Here is an 18,001-nt window from a genome sequence, read left to right as displayed (position 1 = left end):
ACACTCTGCTTGTTTTCAGAAGCTTGTTCCAGTTCAAGACTTTGATATCTAAGTGACAAAGCAGAAAACACAAATATCCTGCAGGAAGGATGCTCACCAGGGGGACCCGCAGCTCCTGCTGAGTTTTCTGCAATGTCCCTTGCGCGGCGTGGCTGTGCCCGCTGAGAAAGCAGAGGCTGAGGCACCCTGTCTCTCGCATGGAAGGTCGGGGCGCCATGAGCCTGATAACGTGGCAGGGGCCTGGGAGAGCACGATTGGTTCTCGCTGGCTGGAAAGTGTCCTCCACCAAATTCAATCTCCCTGAGCTCCTGGCCCCTCCCACTGCAACCCCTCCACCTAGCTGCCTGCCCATGAACCCATTCTGAGAAGATCAGCTCCGCCAGGGGCCCGCCAGAAGTGAGTGGGCAGAGAAGAGGTCAGGGGGGGGCAGAGCGTGCGAAATTAGTGGAGAAGAATGGAGCAGCCCTTTCTGTCATTGCTTCCATTCTCATCTGTTTTAAATCTCAATTATCAATTGCGATGCAGGTTAAATACTCATTCAGATGTTTTTTAGCTTAAAAGAAAGCTAATTGATCTCTGGAGATCCTGAATGCGCAGTGAAGAAACTACACTAATTATAGAATCCTCTTCCACCTCTCTGTTTTATTTTGCTGCTGCTTCTCTGACAGGAATGCGGGTGGGGCCCAAACATGCTGTTCTATTCAAGTGGCAGCCTCAGCTGTGGCCCAGCAGGCCTCACACTCGCCCAGTGCTGCCTGGGACGAGGTCGCCCAGGTGGAGTAGCCCGGTGGGTGCACTGTGACGAAGATAGACTAGGAAGATGGGCCTGGGGTGCCCCTTCTGGAAAACAGTGCAGGCAAAAATGTTACGATTGGTGCCGAGGAGCGCTGTCTGGTGAAGGGCCAGCAGATGAGCCGCTCAGCTTGAAGTCACTCGACATGTGACTGGGGAAGGAACAAAGGAGCTGCTTAAGGAGGTGGACAGAATAAAGTTTCTGGGACCTCCATTTGCTGCCATGGCACCCCTTAACCACTAACCATCAGGGTGTGGAATGTATAAAATATGAATCGAGGAAAATTTGCAGTTGTCAGAAATGAAATGGAGTACACAGATCCACATCTAGGCATTGGTGAACTGAGACAGACTGCTGTTGGACGGTCCTGTGGTCTACTGTGACTGAAATGACAAATCGAAAGGGAACGGTGTGTCACATTCATCATCCAAAAGAACATTTCAAACTCTGCCCTGAAGGGCAATGCTGTCGGTGATAGGGTAATATCCAGACGTTTACAAGGAATGCCAATTAATAGGACTGGGATGCCAATTTGGTCACCAACCAAAAGATGAAGACACTGAAGGTTTCACCAACTTTTGCAGCCTGGAGTTGATCCAGCATGCAAGTACAATGCATGGGTGATTATTGGTAGTGGGGATCCAAAAGCTGGAAAGAAGAGGGAGCAGGAGTCGGAAAGTGTGGTTTTTGGTGACGTGACACCGGAAATGATGCCCGAAGTAACCTGACGGAATCTTGTCAGACCCATGCCTAGTCATTGAAAGGGTTTTTTCAACAACATAAATAGCTACTATACACACCAGATGGAATACACGAGAATCAAATTGACTACATTTCTGGGAAGGGATGATGGACAAGCTCACTGCTACCAGGCAAGGCCAGAGGCTGAGAAAAATGTAAACTGCTCAAATGCAAGTTCAAGTGGAAGAAAATGAAAACAAGCCCAGAGATACCCAAATTGAACTTTGAGTGCATTTCATCTGCATTTGGAGACCGTCGTTGAACACGAATGACTGAAGACCAGAGAGTTAAGAGATGGCATCAAGGACAGCAGACACGAAGAAAGCAAAGGGGAATAAAAAGACAAGAAAGGAAGTAAAGGCCGGAAGAAATCTCAAAGGGACTTGAACGTGCTCTTGAAGTCAGAGCAGTTAAAATGGAAGGCCTGATGAAGCAACGGGCCCAGCAGAATACTTCAGTGAGAAGCTGGGGAGACAAACGTGACAGTACAACGTACAATTTGGGAATTGAAGAAATTTCAGCCTTGAGTTGCAATACTGAAGGATCCCTGCAATATCGACGGATTCCACGGCAAGATATTGAATGGCATCGCATGCACAGAAGATAATGGATGGAGTACGCAGTCACTGTACCAAACATAATTGGTGGGTATTCGACCATTGCAGGAGGGAGCATATGATCAAGAGTACTGAAGGAAGAAGTCCAAGTTGCACTGACAGTATTGATAAAAGAAGAAACTCCAGGAATTGATGGTCTACCAACTGAGATGCTTCAACCAACAAACAGATGCAATGCTGGAAACAGTCATTCGTTTATGCCAAGAAATTTGGAAGAGAGATACTTGACTAACTGACTGGAAGAGATCTATATTTATGTCCATTTCAAAAAGAAAGTGATCCAATGCAGGCACTGTTAAGCAATTATCATTAATATCACATGCAAATAAACTTTTGTTGAAGATAACTGAATGATGATTGCAACAGTTCATCACCAGAGAACTGCCAGGAATTCAGCCTGATTCAGAAGAGGACGTAGAATGAGAGAGATCATTGCTGACCTCAGAAGAGTCTTGGCTGAAAGCAAGCAGGCCAAGAAGCTGCTTACCTGTGGCTAATTGACTCTGCAAAGGCCTTTGACTGTGTGGATCGTAGCACATTATGGATAACATTGCCCAGTGTGGGAATTCTAGAGCATTGCATTGCTCATGGGAACCTGTACATGGACAAGGGGCAGTTGTTCAAACACAACAGGGGGGGGGGGGCGTAATTGTGTGATTTAAAGTCAGGAAAAGCATGTGTCGGGTTCATATCCTCTCAGCCTACGTATTTCATCTGTCTTCTGAGCAAATCATCTGAGCGAAGGGGGACTGTATGAAGAGGAACAGAGCATCAGGCTTAGAGGAAGATTAATCAGCAACCTGCAGCGGGTGGATGACACTACCTTGCTGGTGAAGATTCAAGACGACAGCCTTCCACAATCAAGGATTTAATCTGACTCGGATCCACGACAAACAACCACGTAAGCAGCAGTCCAGAACTCAAAGGACATATTGCATGGGCAAACCTGCTGCCAAAGACCTCTTGACCTTGTGAAGAAGTCAAGGTGTCACTTTGAGGACTAATGCCCAACTGTGGGGAAGCCACCGTGTTTCCCGGTGCCTCATGTGCATGCGGAAGCTGGCCAGGGGAGAAGGAATAGAGCAGAAGGATTGATGAGCTGGAACGATGGTGCTGGGGTCCGACCCTGAACATACTACAGATGGTCAGCAGGAGGAACACAGCGTCTGGGAAGACATACAGTCAGGGTGCTCCTTAGAAAGGATGATGGCGAGCCTTCCTCTCACAGATGGGTTGACCCAGTGGCTGCTACCGGGGACTCCAACACAATAACTAGGACGAGGGTGGCACAGGGCGAGGTGGTGGTGTTCCATCCTGGTGTGCGTGGGGTCACGAGGAGTCCAAGGCGGATGCAGGAAGGCTGTGAGCGAGGAGTCTGACAAGGTGGGAGCGGGTCTCTTTCTTGCAGACTTCTCTGTTCCTGGGCGCGGGGAGCCCCCAGGGGGGAGTGGGGAAAGCCAGCTCCCCAAACCGACGTGACAGCCCTGGAGACCTTTTCTGGCCGTGTTACAGCGATTTGGGTAAGAGGGTTTTTTTCCACCCAGTCTGAGGTGTGAGCTCTTTGAGGCATAGGGCTCGATTGTCCACGTCTCAGTCTGCCCGGCACACCCAGTCCCAAGCTCTGCACATCGGAGCCACTGGAGCAACAAGGGAGCAAGGATGATGGTCAAAGCGACCAACGTCCCTAATGCCTAGGGCCCGTGTGAGAGATTTTGGTCTGAATGGATTGATTCTGGGTGTGTCGGTGGTAGATGGTTGTACTACAGTGTGATTGCTTTCATTAGTGTGTGTGTGTGTGTGTGTGTGTGTGTATGCCAGTGGGTGAATGCACCTGGGCAGGTGTGGCCACACCTCTCTCCACGGGTGGGACACAGCAGGGAGGCAAGCCTGGGGAGCCAATTCATCAGCCCTGCTGCTTCGTGCCTCTCTCCCCAAGGCACTTGGTTGAAATAAGAGATGCTGCCTTAATTATGATCATTAGCAAATGAGCATGCTCACATCACCAGCTTTCAGCTCATACAAAGGAATTCCCCTCGACCTTGATCCACACCAACACAACTGCTAGGGACGCTCATCCGCCTGGATCTTCCTTCAGCCAACACACACACACACACACACACACACACACACACACACACACACACTGCTAGGCCCTGGGTGGACAGTAGAGAAACAGCTCTTTAAGCCTGCAGCACCCTCTCCATTTCCCCCAGGGATCAAAATGCATTTTGAAATGATCCTCGTGTGTGGCCTAGGTTATAGTCCGCCTCTGCCACCCACCCCTCCAGCTGGAATACCGGCGTTCTTCCGGAAGTCCATGGGAAAATGGGATGAACAGATCAGGGCATTTACTTGTCCATGAACTTTTTGCAGCCCCCTCCTCCCAGACGCTCCTTGAGCGTGAGGGTGCAGTGTGCCTGGCAGGAAGGAGATTGATCATGAGCAGCCCTTGCAGGGGAGTCAGTGTGAAACCCACCAGTGGAAGCAAGCAGGAAGTGGTTAAAGAGCAGCGCATGTGGGCAACGGCTTTGAACCGGAGCTGCTGCCCCGGGCTGGAAGGAAAGCACACCCGAGGAAGTAAGAATATAATTCAGGGCTTTTAGGCAGTGAGGGAGGCTCCTTATAGTAGGAGAATCCAGATCAAAAAGCCGAACTCTTCCTGCCCAAAGCCAGAAAGTCTCAGAAATCCCCTCTGGTCACAGCCACTTAGCAAGCCCATGGCAGTTGTCTCTAACAGGCTCCCTTGCAGGCGCCTTTGCAGAACTGGCCCAGAGTTGCAATCCCAGGATCTGCATGGACTGTCAGTAGCAGTGGAGAAAAGAAGTAGCTCGAATATTAAAAAAAAAAAAAAACAGACTTAAAAATCGTGCCCTCTAAACCCTGAACTTGGAACAAACGCGAAGACAGCGTTTTCTGCATAGCCATCTGGTGTGCATTAGCAGGGCAACCAAACGCACTCGTTTGCTGTAAGAACACTCCTAAGACTGTAGGACGGACTGAGCCCTTGCTCCCAGCCTGAGCCGTGCATTAGCTCACTCAGTCCCCACCCCACCCCACAGAAGCGGGTTCGATGACCCCCTTTGTCTTTCCGATGAGGGAACTGAAGCTCAGAGAAGTGAGGGATTTGTCCAAGATTGAACAGCATCAGCACATGCAGGGGTCCTGCTCTGGGTTGCCCAGGAGCTGAAGAAGGCACACAGGACACACAGCGGAGATCCAGTCCGGAATGAAATGGGAGCTCTCTCCCGAGCCTCACCTGGGGATGGAGCGCACCAGCTAGGACAGGGGCCCAGCAACCTTCAATCCATACCTTACTCGTCCATGGGCGCTGCTGACTTCCTGCCGAACTGTCTAGTTCTCAATCTGGGCCCACTGGGTTCCAACGAATACTCTCATTGCCTTATAATGTTCTAGGAGCCCTCCTGGCATAGTGGTTCCATGTTGGGCTACTAACGGCAAGGTTGGCAGTTCAAAAACCACCACCACTCTGTGGGAGACAGGCAGGGCTTTCTGCTCATGTATAGAGTTGTATAGAGTTAGACTGACTTGGGTGCCAGGTATGTGAACACGGGGTGGTTACGGCCCTCTGCCTTCACCTCCGTTGTCTCCTCCATGATGGAGTGAGAATGGACTATGTTGGAGTGCTGTGCACGTTAGATTGTGCGTGTGAGGCACTTGGCATGGTATCGGAAGCGTGACACAGGGTCAAATCCTTTGCTGGCATTAGTGATAAATACAATGTCGCGAGCCGGGGGCTACAGAGGTGACAGTCTAGCTGAGACACTGTCTGGCGTGGCCCCACTGCCTGCTGCACGGAAAGGCGTCATCAGCATCAGGCAGAAAGGTCGATGAGGGGATGGAAAGCCAGAAGGTAAATGAGCAGATAGTTACGCAATCCGGTGTCCATTTGAATCTAGCCTGTCAGTCAGGATATAGCCAATGAGGCCTCTGTGTGGGCATAGCCTTCTCCTGAGGAGTCTGGGAACTCCCGTTTTTCTTCCTTGGAGGCTGAAGACCCTTTCTCTCTCCTCACTCCTTGAGAGACACTCTGCTGACAAGACACACTGATAGCCCCCCGTGCTCTGAGAACTGGAGGAGCCACGTGGAGACCCTGTCACCCCTGAGATGCTTCTGACACCAATGGATCCACAAGACTTCCCACCCACTGGCCTGTGATCTCCCTGCATCGGCATCATTGCATGTGTTCCGTGAGTCTGAAGAGGACTTTATAGATTGGTATAGGACACAGGGGCTAATATTGGATTATGGACTTGATCTGGACTGGGCTGGGACGGTTTCTTAATATTCAATTGGTCTTGCATATAAAGCTCTTTCTTATATACATGAGTCTCCCTGGATTTGTTTCTCTAGTCCATCTGGACTAACACACTCTGTTGACTCATTGATACAGCCGGTGTTCACTGAAGGCCAGGGGCTGTTCCAGGGCCTGGGCAGAGCGCACTGAACTAAGCAAAGACACAGGTCTCCATCAAATCAGACTCACAGGGACCCCGGGTGCGTCAGAGGAGACTTTGGGCCCATAGTTTTCAACGACTGTGATCTTATGGGAACAGGCAGACAGGTCTTTCTTCCACCATGCCACTGGATGGAACCGAACGAAGGCTTGAACCACCAGCCTTTGGCTGCAGAGCTCACAGCAAACTGTTTGCAGCACCCAGGGATGTTAAGTACACAAGAGCGAGTCCTCCTTTAATGCACCAACATTCCTGGGGAGAAAGAAAAGTCTACAAAGGGAATGAGGCACAGTGAGCCGATAGATAGCAAGTGCCTGGAAGGGCTATTGTTCACGGCACTCCCAAGGGAGGCCGGGTAACAAATACTCAGCTATTCATCGGTACCTTCTCTGCGTAGGAGCCTAGAAACATGAATAAGGGTCGGTCTTTGCCTTGGGTTGTTCTCAGATGGAACGAGGAATGAGTCAAATAAAGAAACAGCTACAACAGTGCCTCTATTGTGATCAACGCCAAGTGTTTCAGGGATGAACAGGGCTGTGAGGCGTCCCAGAGGGCTTCCCGGAGGAAGAGCCGCTTCAGCCGGGCCTGAGAGTGAGTGGAAGGGGCCAGGGCAGAGGCTGCGCTGAGAGGCTGAGCCCAGGCACCCAGCAGGCAGAGCAGACAGACAGCGAAGCTCCAAGGGGGGTGGGCCCCCAGGAGCGGGGTGTGGTCACGCGCAGGCTCAGGCCTGCCAGGCCATCATCTCCGCCCCACCTGTTTTTCTCACTCTGGGGTCGCACCAGACATGACTGCCTCAAGGAGCCGATGCTCCTGTCTCCAAAGCTGCTGTGCCCCGCTGGCAGCTGACACATTGTGATTGCATCTCCACATCCTCTCCCGGCAGGCACCAGGGCTGCAAGTGAGCTGGCAACAGAGGTCTGGGGAGGCTCAGGGGGTGGGCAAGTGTAGCACCCGTGGCTTGACCAGCCCCGCCTACTCTGCCAGCAGCCTCATCTGCAGGAGAGAGGTGTGTGGTGTGGGGGAAGGTCAGATGCACAGGCATTCCCCCCACTGAGGGCAATCAGTTGCCAGACTGCTGTCTCATCCCACCACAGGGGTGGGCCTGGCTCCCTGCCTCTGGGGACAATGGACAGGCTCCTGTAGGCGGAGTTTTCACCCTACTGATAATGTTCCGATGGAGACCCAGAGACCACCCCCTAGACTACCCCCTCATTGCTGTGTAACCTATAGTGCAGCTCCTCCCTGTGATGTATGTCTCTACCTGTAATTAGTGGGCTGGCTTGCCCCCAAAAGGTATATAGTCGTGAGTCAGCAATATAGAGCACACGAACTCGGACCTCTCTGACTCTCTCTCCCCCCTCCTCCTCTCCTCTCCAGTCCTCTCTCCCTTGTTCCCTTCCCCCTCTCTCCACGTGGACCACCAAGCTGGGCTGAGGTGAGCAATGGTACCATGTAACATGCCTGACTGTATTATTGTATTATCTCTCATGCTCTCGATGACTTTAATATAATACTTACATATCTCAACCGTACAATTGTGCATTACTGAACCCTGAAGTAGTATTACTGAATCGGTGAGTTCAAGTAGCGGTGGGGGCTGGCACCCCACTCCCCTTCTTCCCCCCAGCGCCAATTTTTAAACTTAATACTACAGTGTGGAACAGGGAAATCCCTCCTGGCCTAGTGGCCAGCTCAATCCTGACCTCAGGCAGACAAACTCAGGCTGCAGCAATGAATGCCTGTGAGTTGCTTGGTCCCCAGTGAACAAGGCTTGCATCCTGCTCTCGGGCTTAGCCCAGGCCCTGGCCCTGGCCGAGGACCATTATGGAAAAGGACAGTCCCTTTGACTTAAAGCTGCAGTGCACCGGCCTCTGAAGCTTGTCTGGTCCTGATGGTGTGTTCCAGCTCTGAGAGTTCATCCTGCCTGTCCTGCTTCTCACTTATAAACTGCCTCAGCTTCCCTAAAAAGGAGGAGAGCCTCGTAGTGGGGAGTCAGGCAGTTTTGGTTCCATTGAAACTCCAGCAAGGCCACTAAGTGGCTGTTTCTAAACCCTCTGTGTTCTTCATCCCCTTTATGTCTGTGGGAAGCTGTGCGGGGTGCCAATGGTTCAGGTACTCTGTTGCTCTCTGAAAGGTTAGAGGGGTGCACCCAGAGGCACCTCAGATGAAAGGCCTGGCAATCTACCACCCAAAGAGTAGTCGTTAAAAGTCCTACTGGGCAGAGTTATGTTCTGACATATGTCGGGGTCGCCGTGAGTCACCATGACAGCAACAGGCTGTGTATGTGAGGAGGGGGCCTTCAGGGCATCAGTGAGATGATGTGCATACATCCAGTAGGTGCCCAGGCTTGGCGGATGGGGGATGTGCCATGCTCACCTGCCATTCTGCACCCCCTACTGCTTTCTGTGGTCCCACATTGAGTCTGCTCCTGCAACCTCAGGCCTTGCCCCAAGTCCCACAGCTTGCCCATGTTCTGGTATACAGAAGCCACCAGCTGACACTGGGGCAGATTCTGGGCCCTCTAGCCTCCTGGGCCACCAGCTGCCACTGGGGCAGATTCTGGGCCCTCCAGCCTCCTGGGTGGGCCTGTCTTTCCAGCACCCACCCCTTCCCCTGCACTCGGTGGCTGTCCTTTGGTGCTGGCTCCTTGGGTTACGGGTAGTTGCTCGGGGTGAGTCTCAATACCACCCCCCACCAGCAGCCCCGGGTCTCCCAGCTAAGCTCTTCTCCCATGAGGCCTTGCCAGAGTGGACCCAAAGGCGTCCGTGTCCCTCGTGTTTGGAGCCGCACGGTCCCCCTGCCATTCCCCACACCCACGCCTGGGTTTTGCTCCAGCCCAAGTCCACACGCTGGCTGCTCAGTAACGGCTGGGGGAGTGAGCTGATGGGCAAAAACGAGACTCCATTTCTCTCTGGGACCAATTTGTGAGTTGCTGCAGCAGCTCTCCATCTCAGCCTCTGCCTCGTCCCCGCCTGCCCGCCCGCCCGCCCGCTGCTCATCCTCACGTGCCCTGGCTGTTAGGGGGCCAACGGAGGCCGGGGAGGCGGGAGCCACCCTCTGTAGGGCAGCTGCATTGGTCCATCCAGCTCAGGGGAGGAAGGGGCCCCCACCAGTCCCCAAGGCCCAGAGGGTAGACACAGGCGCTGATCCCTTGTGGCCGAGCCCCATGGCCACCCCTGCCCTCTGTGCTCAAAAAAAAAGCAGCATGCTGGTGGTTCTAGATTCTGAGCTACAACCCTGCCCCCGCAGACAACCCAGCAGCCTCTGGGGCCAGATTGTGGGGGATCAGACCCCTGTAGCTCCCCCTGCAACTAACAAGCTGCGTGATGTTGGGCAGGCGCTTAAAGCTCCAGGCGCCTGCCTCGGCCTCGGTTTCCTTAACTTCAGATAGAGAGGACACTCTTAGTGCTCAATCAGAGGAACGTACCGTTCAAGTGTTGTGACCTTGTAACCTTGCTTAACCTCTCTGAGCCAGATACCCCTGCACAGGGTTGGGGGAGGACAGAATGGGCCCCTGCCTGTGAAGTCCCCAGCAGAGTCCAGAGCACCGAGAGCTCTTCTTAAGGGGCAGCCAGGGTTGCTTGAAAAGGAGCCCGGGTGGCGTAGTGGTTATCCACTGGGCTGTGGTCCAATGCGCCAGCGGTTCAAACCACCAGCTGCTCTTGGGGAGAAAGACAAGGCTTTCTACTCCCATAAAGAGTTACAGTCCTGGGAACTCACAGGGGCAGTTGGACCCTGTCCTATAGAGTCGCTATGAGTCGCATGGACTGCATGGCAGTGAGGGCCGATGACCACATTCTACTGATACTAAAGAAATCGTACGCAGCCACCCACCCCACGCTCTAACATCTGTGAAACTGACCTGGGTCTTGCGGTAGGTGACACGCGAGGGAGCTCCGTGCCACCGTTTAATTGGCAGCCTTTGTTCTTTCTTAGCGAAGCTCAGAAACTGATCTCTCTCATCTCGTCTTTGAGATCAAAGCGGACCTAGCGAGAGCGCCCATTGAAGACCAGGCCTTGCTGAGTCCTGGGGGTGCCCTGTCTGCCCCGCTTCTCTGCGGGACACGTCCCTCTGGTCAGCTGGGGCCTGCGTCTCCCCTCTTGCCGCGACTCTCTGACACTGCCCCTTGTCTCTGCAGTAGGTGTGGGCTGGGGGGAGGTGTCTCGGTGTCCTGACAGACAGGAATAATCTGAGCCCATAGTTAAGGGCACATTTGCTTTGCCTTCCAATTGCCTGCCAGGGCTCTGAGGAGGGTGGGCCCCGGGGCCACAGCACCATGGTGATCAGGCAGTGAGTGTTGTGGGGACACAACCTCATCATACCTGGAGGAGGGGACCCAGGGGTTCTCGACCCTTCCGTGTGCCCCAAGAGAGCGGAGGGCAGAGTATAGACCTTAGTGGGCCCCCCTGCCCGAAGCAGCAGGTTCAGAATTGGGACCCCAGACCTGGGGTGTGTCTCCTACCCAGAGCTCAAGTGCTGCCTGGTTGGAGGGAGGGAAGGAGGAGAAAGCCAAGAATCCCAGACGGCCAAGACTGGGAGGGTGGGGGGTGGGTTGTGAGTTCTGTGCTGTGGTGGTGAACACACCCGTGTCCCCACCCCCTCCCCCTGCCCCAGCCAAGCAGCCTCTCCAAGGCCCTGAATGTTCTGTTGCTGCCCTGACGGTATCTGCCCACCCTGTGATGCGATGGGTCACCTTTGTATGACCTTTCTTACCATGGTCTGGTCTTTTAATTTGCTATGCAAATCAGGCTCTCGTGGCCTTCCTGAGGGGTTGGACAGATAATCATGCACATAAGGCACACGGCACCCTTGTGGGAGTGGGGCGATACCAATACAGCATGGAGTCCTCATGAAGGACTTGGTTACTTCTGCCGTCTGCTGGGCTTTAAGAGAGGGGCCCTTACCACCAGCAAGGAAGGACAGCTGGAAGTAAAGTGCATCCTCAGGGCCTAAGCTGCTAGTCCAGGATCTCCTAGATGCAGGAGACAGAGGGAGAGGGAGAGAGAGCTGTGACCCCAGAGCTGTGACCAGGAGCAGTGGCAAGCGTGGCAGGGAGCCAGCAGCAGTAGAACCAGGCTGGCAGGAGAGCGTGTGGTGGTGGGCTTCTTGGGCCAGCAGGTGAGAAAGCTGAGCATCTTCAGGCAGGAGGCTGGCTGGCCGAATGGCCTGCCTCTGGGCACTTACCGTGGAGCTAAAGGGGTTGACACTTGTGGAGGAGAACAGAGGCGAGACCAGCCGGAGAGGCCCCAAGGGTCTCCACAGTCAGGAAGCCGTCATGACTGAGGCACTGTACACTGAGTCATTCCTGAACCTGAACTGTAACGTGTGACTTCCTTAATAGGGCCCGTCATCACGGCTGTTGCCTGTGCATTCCATGTGGCCATGGGCACAGACGATCAAGCCTGGCAGAGAAGCAGAGCGTGGCTTCGAGAGGGCCGGCTGGTGGCAGGCACGGCGAGCAGGCTGGCGAGAGGAGGGCTGTCTCACCTGCACTTCGGGCTGACGCTGACTCCCTCTCTCCTTCCTGAAGCTGGATGTTACTGTGACAACCGCTTCTGGGCTTTTGCTAAAAGGGCACCATGCCATTTTTAGAACCAGCTCCTTGGAGACCACATCTGCCCCCACTTCCCTGCCTCCTCGTGACCCAGCAACTAAATGGTCAATGCCTGGTTACACAAGGGGTCCTGGCTGCCACCTGCCCCTTCTGGTTGGTTGTTCCGTTACTGAATGCGGCCTCTGCCTTCCCAGAGGAAGCCTGCTGTCAGGCGCACTGAGAGACAGGGACCGGATTTACTTACCCCTAAGGAGGGCACCATCAATATGGAGCACCCACTGGGCACCAGGGTGTCTCTCAGATTCCTCCAGTATATCAAAGGGAAGCAGAGGCGCAGACAGACAAATAATCCAGTTCAAATACGGGCAGAGGACGTGAACAGACCCTTCACAGAAGAAACGCCTGTGATCCTTAGCCATTGCTGTTGTGGTTAGCGGCCATCAGGTCCGGCCCGACTCGGACCAACCGTGGACAACAGGACAAAGCACTGCCCCGTCCTGCACCACCCTCACCGCTGTTGTGAGCCTGAAGTCCACTGTGTCCACCCACCTCCTTGAGGGTCTTTCCTTTTTCCTGACCCTCCACTGTACGAAGCTTTAGGTCCTTCTCCAGGGTTGGTCTTTGCGGATAACATGCCCGTTAGGGCGATGCCAATCAAAACCACAATGAGATAGCATCTCACCGCAGGCATGGAGAGCAAAGTTAAAAAACACAGAAAACGACAAAAATGCTGCCGGAGTTGTGGGAGACAACCCCTCTACCCTGCCGGCGGGACTGTAAACTGGCACAAGCACGGTGGAAACCGGTGTGGTGGTGCGTGCTTCCAACGCTGGCAACAGGAAGACGGCACGGCCCAGCAGTCCCACGGGTGGGTAGGTGTCCTTGGGAAATAAGAGCGACGGACACCCCAGACAGAAGCACACCCCTGTCCACCGCAGCACTGTGTACAGCAGCGAACAGATGGAAACCATCTACACGCCCATCTCTGGACCACAGGACACATCGACCGTGGTGCATGCACACCATGGAATGTCGGTGTCTCGAGGCGCTGTCTAGTTGGGTCCAACCCAGCGCGCCCCTCTGTTCAACGGAATGAAATCCCGTCTGCTCCTGCACCACCCTCGCAAGCGCTGTTATCCCTCAGCCCACTGTTGTCGCCGCTGCGTCCCTCCACCACGCATCTCTCGGTCTGTCGTACTGCGGTGGCTTGCAGGCTGCCGGGATGCTGGAAGGTATGTTGCCCGTCTTCCAAATGCCAAAGTGAACGGGTGTCAGAGGAGCCCCCACACTAAGAAGAGACAACGAAGAAGGGCTGGGCTGTCCACTTCGGCGGGCTGAGTCAGCGAAAACCTTCCAGGTTGGAATATTACGTACTGGGAAAGAAGAACGCTGAGTCTGGGAAACACCCCCGAAGCTGTGTGGGCCTGGAGCCCGCTGTGCGGAGGGTAATCAGCTGTCCTCAAGAGGACAACTCTCGTGTGAGGCCACCACTATGAAAAATCCAGAAAAAATACTCACACGGACAGAAATCTCTGATGGCACCAGAAGCAGGCGAGAAAGGGAGGGCGATGTGTTAACCAGAGGGCAAAATAAAACCTCTCAGCTCACTGCCATCGAGTCAATGCCAACTCGTAGAAACCACGTAAGGGCAGCTACTTATGGGAGTGGGAACCCCATCTTTCTCCCTCGGAGTGGCTAGTGGTTTCGAACTGCAGACCTTGCAGTTAGCAGCCCCACGTGCAACCACTATGCCACCCGGGCTCCTGGAGGTAGGCTCCATATTAATTTGGGTGAAGGGGGGGAGGCAAAAATACGTCATACATGTGCATGCACTGCTATAATATATATGTACACGGTATAAAATAAATTATAACACTCTCCAAAAAGATGACTAGAATTAAGTAAGATACCTAATCTTTCTTTATTACTAAGTAATAACTTTTTGATGAACAGGTTTGGCGAAGGAAATTCATTGATTTTTAAAAGAGAGGTGAAAACGGAGGTGCAGTGGCTTCCCCCAGGGGAGCAGCTCAGCCACCCTCAAACCTCAAGTCTGCCTGGTGCTGCCCCCTCCATGTTGCCCCCCTCCACAGCCTCCCCTGCAGCCCACAATCCACCAGCAAAGCCAAGATCGGCGGCAGGGGGACTGCATTTGTCAGGGCAGGGGGGGGGGTGGTGGCAGAGGGAGGCTGCGCTGTGGGGCGGGCATGGGTACCCTGAGTCCTCGCCCTCTGTCTGCAAAGCCATGAAATATGCAGAATCCCATCTTGTTCCCGGGCAGCCTAGGGCTCCGCGGCACGAGAGGTGACATTGCTCTCCAACAGGTAAGTTGTTCAACAGATGGGCAGTCGAGTGGCAAAGGAATGCATTATTAATGCTTCTGGTTAAATTAACTGATTAAAACCACCCCAGGTAAAAATGTCCGTATCAGCGCTTTGCCCACAGCAAATGAGGAATTAATGGAATACGGCTGTGTCTTGGTAATGAAACACAGACAGGGGCTGTCGGTAAAGGCTCTCTCTCTTCTGAGGCAGCGGCGGGAGGTAGGGGCGGGAGGCTGGATCCATCTCTTAAAGGAACTTCCACTGATTGGCGCAAGGGCTGGGCAGGGAGAGGGACCCATGAGGGCTTTCTGGGGACTCCCTGGAGGACAGAGGACTCTGAAACGCTGGATGCTTGGACATTGAACCCACAGCAGGAGCTCTGGGCAGGAGTAGCCAGCCACCGACTCAGGGCAGGGATGGGGTGTGCTGAGGGCCCACTGAATGGGAACAAGATTAAGCGATGTTGGCCGGCCTGTTTTTACCCTCAGCAGACACCCTAAAGGGGAACTGAGTCCCAACTGGCATGTGCCTAGACACCCCTATCATTTATGGCTCTGGGGAAACCCTTGTTCTGACACAGGCACAAAAGAGTGCGCACACGTGTACACACTGATGTGTGCATACTTATGCATGTAAACACATGTACCGGTTGACCCAGACAGGCACAGAACTGCATTCTGGGAACCACACACAGACTCACTAGTCTGTGTGTGCACATGTGACCATGCACATGTTCAAAGTCCCACACATGAGTACACACACCTGCACACACAAGAACAGGGGAGTCGGGGGCACATGCCGGCGGGCACATTTGGAGACAGTGGTGGAAGTGAGGGGCAGAAGGACCCTGCTGGGGCAGAACATCAGGGGCCACTTCTCTCCTGAAGGAAATACACGTGGTGCCCAGGTGGGTGGAGCTCCCCAGGCGGTGACCCAGTTCAGGAATGAGCGAGATTTGGAACAAATGATCCTAGTGACAGCTTTCCTTCCAGGGCTTCCCTTGATCCAGGGACCTGGAGCAGCTCAAGTCCCACAGTTCTGATCCCAGCATTGTGTGCAACAACTTCTCCCACAAGCCGACAGCCGCAAAGTGGACTGTGATTCCTAGTGAGCCTCCAGGGCCGGTAAACTTCTACAGGAGCAGTTAGCCTCCATTTTCTCCAGAGAAGCCCCTGGTGGGTTTGACCCACCAACCTTGTGTTAGCAGATCAACATCTAACCTACAGGGTCGCCTACTTCCTCTCTGTGTGGTAGTGATACAAGGCTATGTCAACCTTCTAAATAAGAATGAAGGGGTGGAATCTAGACTGTCACTCAGGTCACAGCCTGGTGATCCCTCCTTGTGGGCGTGGCCTGCTCATGAGGATTCTGGGAGCCTCCTCTCTTCCTCCCTGGAGGAGGGACACACTCTCTGTCTGCTACACATTCCTGTGGACAAGTCACACGGAGCCACGCTGATGCCAGCCACAGTCCTGGAGATGCTTCCACTGCCACTGGACCCACAGGACTTTCCACCCACAGGCCTGTGATCATCCTGCATTTGGCATCATTACATATGCTGTGTGAGTCTGAAGAGGAATCCATGGGCTAATACAGAACTTACGGGCTTGATCTGAACTGGGCTGGGGTGTTTTATTGATGCGTAATTACTTCTTGACAGAAAGTTCTCTCTTAAATATATACGAGTGTCTCTGGATTTGTTTCTCTAGTCAACCTGGACTAGCACATTCTCTCAGCCATCCAGTGAGTCTATTCCAACTCTTGGCATAGGACAGAGTAGAATGAACCATCTGGGTTTCTGAAACTCAACTCTTTACGGGAGCAGACAGCCTCATCTTTCTCCTGTAGAGTGATGGGTGGGCTTGAACCCTGGCAGTTAGCAGCTCGCTGTTTAACCCACGGTGCCACCAGGGCTTCTTCGCATGCATGCACTCACGCCTCGAGGAGCTCTCCAGGGTGCTGAAGGCTGAAGGAGCGGCTCATCCACTAAAAGACGTTTTTCTACTCCTGCTAGCCTGCCAGCTGGGCTAGGGGTGCAGGCTAGGTGTCCCACGGTCTTGGCGCGCACACTGCCTCCCTCCCAGCTGCCGGGTGCCACACTGGGAGAGCAGGAGGGAGACGCCAGCCGGAAGCCTCCTAACAGCCCCAGCCTGCGCAGGGGTCAGGCCTGGCATCATGGTTTCATTAGCTGTTTACCTTGAGAAAGTTCACACTTCTGGAGGCTGCTCACAAGCTGTCAGAAACGTTGTACATGGCGCCGGCAGCTCTGCCAACCGTGCTCCCTGGGGCCCAGCAAAGCAAATATTTATCAGGCGCCTGGCTCGGGAGCACACCTTCTCACAACGTGCCAGCACAGGGATACAAACATTTGCGCAGACTCACTCCCCAGAGGGACATCCTCACCGATGCACGGGCACACAGACAGACACACGCTCATGCCTACACTCACGATGTCACAGAGCAGTGCCATGGACGAAATGCCTGACAATTGGCTTGTAAGAAACAGGCCGCAGAAACCCCCATGGGGCACAGCTCTGTTCCGACACCTCTGAGTCAGAGGGGCCCCACGGCAACAGGGACTGGTCACTGGGTACTGAGCACTGACGACGTGCTCAGAACTGCATCCGGGCAGCGAGTGTGCATCAGGGACTCCGTTCTCCGACAACCCTGCGTGCGCGCCATAGCACGCTCGTGCTTCTTAGAAAGCCAGCAGAGAAGGGGCAGGCCCTCGTGAGCGACGGACACGGGCTGTGACACTGGGCTCAAACACAAGAACGCGGAGAGGGGCGCACCACCAGGCAGGAGTTCGTCCTGTCGTGCATACGGTCGCTGTGAGTCGGAACCGACGAGCAGTCATCTCACGACATCGTCATGCTCCCCATTCGGGACACGCGAACCCGGGCTCGGCCAGTTGAAGCCACATGCCTGGAGTCGCATGGATGGAGAGCAGGGATGTAAGGTCTTGGCAGGCAAAGCCCAGACACAGCGTTCCCTCTCTCTCTCTCTCTCTCTCTCACACACACGTTACCATTCACTACCCTGACACACACAAATACACACACAGTCATGTTACCACTCACTACCCTCACACACACACACACACAGAGGCATATCACCACTCACTACCCTTACACACACACACACACACACACACAAAGGCATGTCATCATTCACTACACACACACACACACACACATACAAAGGCATGTGTACAGGTCTACACTAAGCTACGTGTTCACAGACATGGGCACATGCAAACAGAGGCGTATGCGATGTGGACACGCACACAGAAACAAGCTTGCATTTACACACGTGAACGTATAGGCACACACACGGCCATGGAGCCCACTGCAGCCTGTTCCAAACACTTCTCTCCCAGCCCATGCCTGCTCTACCCCAGCGTACTGGGCACAGTGTGCCAGGGAGAGGCCCTCTGCGCCCTTCCCTGCAAGCTGCCCAGAGCTGGCCAGGCTACCTGGCTGCCGTTGATAACAAC

General features: G+C 54.0%; 1 protein-coding gene across 1 annotated transcript in view; it reads right to left on the bottom strand.

Moving 5' to 3' along the window:
* GRIK3 (glutamate ionotropic receptor kainate type subunit 3) overlaps positions 1-18,001 on the bottom strand; it is a 243,833-nt gene that overhangs the window by 101,754 nt on the left and 124,078 nt on the right. The window lies entirely within an intron of this gene.

This window comes from Echinops telfairi, unplaced genomic scaffold (genome assembly GCF_000313985.2).
Source record: "Echinops telfairi isolate 266 unplaced genomic scaffold, ASM31398v2 ScPeMD7_7457;HRSCAF=8495, whole genome shotgun sequence".
Lineage (NCBI taxonomy): Eukaryota > Metazoa > Chordata > Mammalia > Afrosoricida > Tenrecidae > Echinops > Echinops telfairi.
Note: the sequence above shows the minus strand (reverse complement) of the source record. Positions and strands in the feature narration are given on the sequence as shown.